This window comes from Lactuca sativa, chromosome 2, assembly GCF_002870075.4.
Source record: "Lactuca sativa cultivar Salinas chromosome 2, Lsat_Salinas_v11, whole genome shotgun sequence".
Taxonomy (NCBI): domain Eukaryota; kingdom Viridiplantae; phylum Streptophyta; class Magnoliopsida; order Asterales; family Asteraceae; genus Lactuca; species Lactuca sativa.
Window position 1 is genome coordinate 67,521,458 of NC_056624.2, and position 9,589 is coordinate 67,531,046.

Below are 9,589 nucleotides of genomic sequence, written 5' to 3' on the forward strand. Positions count from 1 at the left end.
TATTGTTGTTAGGGTTGTTGCGATTGTTGTCGTTTTCATTTGGCTGACGATTCTGACATGGATAAGTTCTATAGAATTTGGCGGTGTGATTCTTTCAGTTGCATTTGTTACAATGCATCTCCTAGCAGGCTCCATTATGATGGAATTTGCACTGGTTGCATTTTGGAAGGCTTCCAGCATATGGTCTCCTGGTTGTTGGTGTAATAGGGGTCATGGTCGCATGAACAACAACAACATGTTGCTTCCTTGAGAACCCTTGAGTGTGTTGTCCCTTTCTCTTACTTCCAGACCTCAGCTTCCTGCTCTTAAGCTTGGGGTTTGGAGTTCCTTGATAGGTCGTCACTTTTTGGTTTCCATGTTCGTTCCTTTGGCTGGAGTTGTCAATGTTGTTCCCGCCTCCATTGGGGTTGTTTGCATTGATTTGTGCCATCGCAGCGGTTACTGCTGCCGTTACAGCAGCTTGGAATGTTGCAGAGTCCATCTGCAAGAGTGGTGTCTTGCGGGTGCGCTTGTTATTCTTTCGGGATGGCATTTTTCTGCCGCACGTTGATAATCCAGATCGTAAGTAATGATCGTCATTGCTGGTTGTACTCTATAAATTTTGCATCTTGTTGTATAATTCTCACTGCTTCCGTCTACATCCCTATGATGTATTTACAGTAGTACGTAATCACAGATTTGGCACGATCGTCACGTCTATCCTTACAGTATATAGGTTGTTCTGGTTTCGAGATCCTTAAGTATTTAGCGGTTTTGAAGGTTCGCTTGAGCATATAAATGAGTCTATGTAGTAATATGAAATAAAGATAGCACATAATTGTTCCTGTGGTAAGTACCATCTTAGCACACGAAAGAGAGTCATGTCGGATGGTAGGGGGAAAAAGAAAAGGCTGATCCTAATTGTGGCGGGAAGTGTCTGGTGGTGGTGCTAATGAAGTGGGTGCACTTCGGAGACGAGCTACTTGTTGTTCGGTATCTCATAGTCGTACTTCCCAAACTAACTGTCTCGCTCGAGAGTCTCCATTCACTTCCTATGTTTGCCCCTCATCTTTCTCAATAGCAAAACACATTTGTTTCGTTTGATTAGGGGTGTCCTGAGCTTGGTTATCCATACCTTATGTGCGCCAGACCATGACTGGGAGGGCCCGGTCAGCTAGTCCTCTGTGACTAAGATCGAAGAGACCTCGGTTCATACTGTAGTGTGGTCGTATCCCCTACTGGTGACTCTATCTCCAAATATCGTGTGCCTAAGGGGGCATGGGGCCACCGGGGCCGACACGATATGTCAGTACTCTGGCTTTACATGGAGGATTAATGTCATCGGATTCTACATCCAAGTCATCATCATCATTGCCCTCTGGCTCTTCCTCTTCGAGGTCCACTTATTGACTCGGTGGGTTCACTTGGGAGTTCTACTTCGTGTTCACCCTGTGGTTCTTCCTCTGGGTCGAGCCACCCTACTATTCCTTGACTAGGGAGATAGGGTTTCCTGGCTAATGATACTCGTCTATAGCATATTGCACGAAGGGCTATGAATACTAGAAACAAATAGCATACCAATTACTCTTATAACTCTGCGACTATTGCATAGATTTAGTTGAGGTTCCTTTCTTGGAGATTAAGGGGTATGTTTTTAGATTCCCTAGCTATCACGATTTCTTCAAGACATGTGATGGTTGTACCTCTGAGGGAATGTAGTTGATCTGGCTACATCCACTCCTTGATACAACTAAGAACAGTCCTGGCTTAATCGAGATATTTTACTTGTTTTGTTCAGAGTTGTGTTAGTCCCTCTTTTGGTTTATATTTGCATATCAATGTGTGGTTAGATATGCTAGTTCACTATAAATAGAGCTCTGATACCAACCTCTCACACCTCCGAACCGGACGGCGGAAACGTCCGAGGGCTCTTGTGACTCAAATTGAATACCATCACAATGAATATACATGAATCATAACATAATTCATCACCATGCATTGAAATATTACAACTGATATCGTTTACATTCAGTACATTGTTTTAGACGTTACAATTTCATAACATAAACCATTCGATAGTAAATCTAAGCAAAACACCATGACATCACTTGGTACTTATTCTTCAGTTTACCTATTACCTGAGAATACAAGGTATTTTGAAAACGATCAACATAAAAATGTTGGTGAGTTCATAAGCATGTTTGTGAAAATGATTTGTATAACTTTGAAAACCACCAGCAAATCTGATATTTTCTAAAAAGAGTAATGTGTATAAAAAGTGTGAAGATCCGTAAGTATGCTTGACCATTTCGTAAATATGTATAATTGTTTAACTTTGTATACATCACATAGGTAAAAGTATTGAACTCCCCGGGAAAACCCGATGTTTTCCTAATACATAAAATTACGTGTCTTATTTATTGTTATACTGATACGACGATTGTTTATGATTACCCAGGTGACATTGGATTAATTATGGGTTGCGAGTTGTTATAATCACGCATTAATGAAAATGACTAGTTTAGAACTACGAAATACAAACGATCCTTTAGGCTTCGTCCGTACTACTCACTTAATCCAACCACCCTGACTTCTCTTGATTTACGCCACGAATCTATCTACTCGATATTCCCAGGTGACATTGGATTAATTACTGGGTGTGAGTTGTTATAATCACGCATTTATGAAAATGACTAGTTTATAACTACCAATTACAAACAATCCTTTAGGCGTCGTCCGTAAGACTCACTTAATCCAACCACCCTGACTTCTCATAGCCCCACAACCGAGGAGAAAGGAGTATACGAAGCCCCCTTTGTTCCACAAGTTGTTCAAAACTATCGGGAATGCGAAAGGCACTTGGCCCGACTCGCATTTGGCTTCTCGACTTCGCTAGCAGTACCAATGGACCCTTGGGGTCCAACAGCACAATAGAGCTATTGAAAGTCCTTTTATATGGAATTAGGTCGTAGAAGGCCCAATAACATGTAAGCGAGTTCCCTTCGGGCCTAAAGATCATGTCATTGGGCTAGCTTTGCCCAACAAGCACGATTTGAAACTTTCAAGCCCAAAGATTCAATATTGACTCCTCGTAGATTTCGCATGTTTATTGAAGTACTATTGTTTATTGATTTTTGATTTGCTATTGATTCAAGACCGAATCAATTCGTTGGGTAACGATTTTAGTGTTGAAAGTGTATTTGTTATTACGATTCGCCGGTAGTCGTGGTTCTCGTATTTTATCTTAAAGGATTTATTTGTTTAAAGTAAGAGTTTACCTTCTCACGACCCTTCTTGGATAAAATTTACACTTTTAATCCTTTATATAAAAGAATTTCCATTTTAGCCCTTAAACCACTTTTCTTGACACTTTAGTCTCCATTTTGTTCAAAACTTGTTTCGATAACTATTTTGTAGTAAAAATAGCATTTTAAAACCCCTTTTTGTCAAAAATAGCATTCTCGGCTTGATTTTTGTGAAATACACTTTTTCTGATTTTTGAGCTTTTCCGACCTAGTTGTTCGAAAATATGTAGAAAAATCATCATAAGTCGAAATTTTGGATCGGTAAACTCTCAAAGTTTAGAAATTTTGTCTAGTTTGTTCACAAATTTTCTCATAACAATCTAGTTCCATGATTATGGGTCCAAGTAGAGCCCCAAATAGTCTATTTGAAAGTTTATTGGTCCATTAGGCCCAATAAGAGAATCCTTGTCCATAAAGAACTTGAGTCGGGATTCCTAGGGTTCCCAACCCTTATTTGAGCATATGAGACATAATTGAATGAGAATAGAGTATAGAATTCACTTAGAGTATAGGCTTTTACAATGGATGATGTTTATATGAGAATAGAATATCCTAGCTAAAATGCTAGTTGTGACACGTAGCCATCCAAAGTCGCAACCAAGGAGACCGCAACCATCCGAAGCCGTAGCCAAGGAGCCCGTAGCCGTCTAGCCGCAGCCAAGGAGACTGCAGCCATCCAGCCGCTGCGATCCTCGCCTTCTAACCGCATCGAGCCTTTGGACCGCAGTCCCTTCTCCTCGGATCCTCATCAGCAGTCGAGCCACTCCGGTTCCAAGGCTGCTGATGACCACACCCTTACCCAGAACTTCAGATTTCACCCTTTTTCACCCGGTTTTCGACCCCAACTCCTTTTTAAGCCCGTTTTTCATCATTTTAACGCGGGATTTTCTCCAAAAATCATATTTTAACATATAAGACCCTAAATATTCATAATTTAGACATATTTTTATGGAAATATTTATTTAAGAATAGAATCTATTAAGTGAGATCTTGAGGTGGAGTGTAGATCTTGCCATAATATTTGACACAAACAACCACCCCATGCCCATTCCTTTAACCAGCTATTGTATACCCCACCACTCCTAGTCACCTCAAGGCACTACCCCACTCCTTTCCCAGCAAACCCACATCCAAATGAGCTGGAAAACTCTCTTTCACTCTTCATTTCTCTCATTTCTCTCATTTCCACCCAAGGAACAAACTCCTTTTCTCTCAAACTTTCTCCCTCAAATTCGAGATTCAAGGCTGATCATCAAGTTTTCTTACACTCTTGGTAAGTATAATTCATCCCCCTTGTGTTAATTTGTAGCACCTGGTTCCTGGTATGTAAAATTTATCCAAGTCTTTTGCATTTTTAGCCTTGGACTTGGCGAGTTGTAGGCCCGACTCGTCGAGTAGAGACGGGATATGGATCACGTTTAAGTTGACAACTCGGCGAGTCCATATTCTGGACTCGGTGAGTCCCCGCTGTCTGATGAAACCCTAATTTCAAGGGTTTGCACCCTATTAAAGTCATCTTATGCGCCCCCAAGCTCGCCGCCTTCACCCTCAGAGCTCCCTATATCGTCCAACCCTCCTTCCTTGTGAGATTGAATTGTTTTGGTGTGTTTTCTTGAAGATTTTGAGAGAAAATGAGGGTATATCAAGAAGAGAAGAAGGAGGCCAGACATCTTGGTGTTATTTTAGTGATTTCCTTGAGGTATAACTAAGTTTCCCTCTGTTTTCATGCTTATGGTCCGTTATAGCTCCATTAAAGTCCTTCTTGAGCCATTTCCAAGATTGATTATGAATTAGGGTTTGTAATAAGTTGATTAACCTTTAGATCTAGGCATGATTGAGCTCCAGAAGCTCGGATCTACTGCCTTTATGGAGCCATATTGCATAAAAGCCCTAGATCTACTCTTTTAGTGCATTTTGAGCCCTAAAACCTTCATTGGTGTTTATTTACACGTAAAGTTGGAAACTTTACGTGTTAATCGAGCCCTAGAAACCCAGATCTATGTATGGCATGAGTTGGATTCGAGCAAAATCGAGTGTATAGTATTTGCATGTGAAAGACTCGGCGAGTCGAGTCGCGAGTCCCCGAGTTTTCCCCCTTTTCTTGTTTGCGGAGTGGAGTAGTGAGTCATGGGGCGTGACTAAGTGAGTCGGAAACCAGACTCACCCATGAAGGAACTCGGCGAGTCAATGCCCTGACTCGGCGAGTCCAAGGCATTCTTCTTGTCTCAAAAATAGACTCGGCGAGTTGTTCATACAACTCGGCGAGTCTCAGCGTAGAATGTTCTTTGGATGAAGATCAACTCGACGAGTTGTTCATACAACTCGGCGAGTAGGATGAAGGACTATTGGACATTGGTTAGAAGGAAAACTTGTCGAGTCAATGCCTAACTCGACGAGTAGAGACGGGATTATGGTCAATCGTTATGGATAGGGACTCGGCGAGTTGGCAAGCCAACTCGGCGTGTCGGGTCAACTGGAAGTTGACTTTGACTTTGACTCTTGGATTGGTTAGGGGTAAATGGTCATTTTACCCTGAGGTCGGTTAGTAGAATTTGACTGACTGTTTTGTGGGAATTATAGCCGGAGGATTTCTAGGGAAGCAGCAGCAGAAGACAGTCAGTTCCCACGCAGATCAGCAGCTACTTTGAGGTGAGTTACCTTCCAGTAGCGGTGGGTCTACGACCACAATGCCGACCCACCAGTAGGAATTGTATGGTAGATGATTGTCTTTGTGATATTCATCTAGGGTTGCTACTACTTGTGATATGTTATCGTGCTAGTATGATATGGTGCTATGTGCTAGTGACAGTAAGGGGAGATAGTCCCCCAGATTACCGGTCGATAGGGCCGAAGGGGTGGTCATGCCCAGCCATGCTAGATAGATTATGTGATGTATGTGTTATGTGGTAGTAGTAGTAGGGGGTGAAATAGTCCCCAGTATCCGGTCGAGAGGACCGAAGGGGAGACCAGCACCCAAATATGCTAGTTAGTATCCGGTCGAGAGGACCGAAGTGGAGGCCAGCTCCCAGATATACTAGCCAGTATCCAGTCGAGAGGATCGAAGGGGTAGGTCGGGCACCCGGATATGCCTGACAATATATGTATGTTATGTGATTGTATGGTATGTGGTATGCTGGGGGAACTCACAAAGCTTTGTGCTTACAGTTTTCGGTTTTGGTTTCAAGTACCTCTTCTTCGAAGGGGAAGGAGCTGGCGCGGTAGCGGCACATCACACACATGCCTTGTATTCCGCACTATGAGATTTTCATGGGGATTTGTACTCTGACATTATTATGCTAGAATATGACTAAGGGTCTAGGAGTGATGCCTTATGTGTCTGCTTTATGTGCTTCAGTGTAAGAAAAATTGCATGCTAGAATTGAGTAGAAAGCAGTAGGATAGCCGGACTAGCTTATGCCTGATAGTATAAGCTTAGCATTGTATGCTAGTGCAGTTCCTGTTATGAGGATAGAGTTGCTTGAGATTGCTCCCTTTTTGTCCGAATGTTGCTTTCTTTGTGCTATGAGGGCTTTGAATGATGAGAGTTTGCTGTTAGGTGAATACGTTAAAGTCACATGTGATCAGGGTTGAATAATTTCAGAGTTTTGGATTTGACCCTATTGCGTAGCTCTTGTTTGAGTCCTAACCGTTGTAGGGATGAGTCCCTTACTCGAAGGATTATCCGAGCCTCATTGCATGTGATTGTATTCAGGTAATGGCTAATTGGCATTACAAAGAGACCTTCAGCAGCTGAGGACTGGGTTGGGTGGAGTCTGAGGTTTCCTAGGGTAAGCCTAGGATAAGAGTAGCAGAGACTAGCAGTAGTAAAAGGGATCTGGTGGAGTCAAGGCAGTCCTTGAAGAAGGTACGGATAGATGTGGAAGGTAGTATGGGCCCGTACTATTGAAAGCAGAGGATCTGTACCCGAATTGAAGAAGGCTAAGACGAGACCGGGGAACTTATAGTAGGTATGATCCCTCCAGAGGTATTAGTATCGCTAACGATTATGATTTATGTATTTCAGAATGGTGGTACTACGCTCGAGGCCAGCATTTGGCTATTCAAGAGAGGGATCGAGTTCGGGATCAGGTTCCGAGCCAGTGGATGAGGGGCTACGCGAGTTCATCGCGTCAGAGATCACCAAAGGCATCCTTGAGTCGACCCCCATTATCTTCGGGTTGATCAAGGAAGGGATAGTTGAATTGATGGAGGAGCGCCTCAGGGCATTCAGGAGCGACATGGCATCTGGCCAGTCGGGATCTCGCACACTGCCTTCAAGGACTTCAGGGGGAAGTGGTGCGCCGGAATTTCACGGGGCGAAGGACCCCATAGCTGCCAGGCGATGGATTGCAGACATTGAGTCTACACAGCTGACTAGCTTCTGCCTTGAGGGGTCGAAGGTGAGATACGCAGCAGGATGTTTGAGAGATTGAGCTAGGGATTGGTGGGAGTCCGTTGATGACTCGTTGGGAGCCTCGGCTGTCGAAGTTATGACCTGGTCGGACTTTGTGACCAGGTTCAGGGCAGAGTTTACGCCGGCTGTCAAGCTTCAGCAGCGGGCCAAGGAGTTCCTAGATATGAGACAGACGACGGAGACTGTGGCAGAGATCACCACCAAGTTCTGAGAGAGGGCGTTGCTGGTGCCCCATTACGCGGGTGATGAGGGTATGAGGAGGACCCGCTATCATGACATGCTACGAGCTGATATTCAGGAGCATGTCAGTTTTTCAGCTCGTCCTACCCTGGACTCTATGATTGTCAGGGCAAGAGAAAAGGAGATAGATCTGGAGCACATCCGAAAGAGGAAGGCAGAAGAGGGGCATGTTATGGAGGCTTCGGGGAAGAAGCCCAAGGGACCAGATGCGGGGCCGAAAGGCCAACAGGGGTGGGGCCGCTGCAGGAAATGCGGCAAGACGCACGAGGGAGCGTGCAAGTTGGGATCGTCAAGCTGCTACAAGTGCGGCAAGTTAGGGCACTTCAGTAGGGATTGTACCGCCCCTGCACCTGTGATACATACGTCGAAGTTTCTGTGTTTCCACTACAACCAGAGGGGTCACAAGAAGGCCAATTACCCCCAATTAACAGCATCAGTTCCGGTTAAGGCGCCACCTCCAGCTACCTTGCGGATTACAGATGGCCGGCAGGGCAAGGTAGAGGCTCCAGTGGTGAGGAGCCAGGCGTTTCAGCTGACTACCAAGGAGGCACGCGCCGCATCCGATGTGGTGACGGGTATGATTCTTTCCTTTTATTTTATTTTTATGATGTTATGATATTGATATGTGGTCTGTGTATATGCGTTAGGATCGTTCTATGTGAACGGTATCCCTGTTCATGCGTTGTTTGACTCAGGTGCCACCCGATCATTTGTTTCCCTTGCGCTTAGCAAGAGGTTTACTTAGTCTTCGGGCATGTTGGATTGCCCTTTAGAGGTAGAGATTGTCGATGATCGATCGGTGCGAGTGTCAACGATATTCAGGGATTGTGTCCTAAGGTTATTTGAGGAGCGCTATTTGGTGGATTTGGTTCCCATCGCTTTGCGAGGGAACAAGGTGATTATAGGCATGGATTAGTTGAGCCCTAATGGGGCGGTGATAGATTGCGCACAACAGCTAGTGCGGATCTGGACACCAAGTGGGGGAGAGTTGGTGATCCACGGTGAGAGGCCACAGCGTGGACCCACAATATGTTCAACAGCGAGAGCTAGGCGCTACCTTCAGCAGGGTTGCGTGGGATATGTCACGTACGTTATGGATACCTGGGAGACGGGTAAGGCGACGGTGAGCGAGGTTCCAGTGGTGCGAGACTACACTGATGTGTTCCCGGAGGAGCTTCCTGGAATACCTCCGGAGCGTCAGGTAGAGTTCAGGATCGACCTAGTTCCTGGTGCAGCTCCGATAGCCAAGGCACCCTATCGGTTGGCTCCTCCCGAGATGCAGGAGTTATCTACGCAGCTGCAGGAGCTGCTAGACAAGCGATTTATTCGACCGAGCAGTTCACCCTGGGGAGCCCCGATCCTGTTTGTGAAGAAGAAGGACGGGTCGCATCGGATGTGTATAGATTACCAGGAGCTGAATAAGGTAACGGTGAAGAACCGTTACCCAGTCCCGAGGATTGATGACCTCTTTGATCAGTTACAGGGAGCATCTTGGTTCTCCAAGACCAATTTGCGTTCAGGTTATCATCAGATGAGGGTCAGATAGGAGGATGTACAGAAGACCGCGTTTCGGACGTGTTATGGCCATTATGAGTTCGTGGTGATGTCGTTTGGGCTCACCAATGCTCCTACCGCGTTCATGGACCTTATG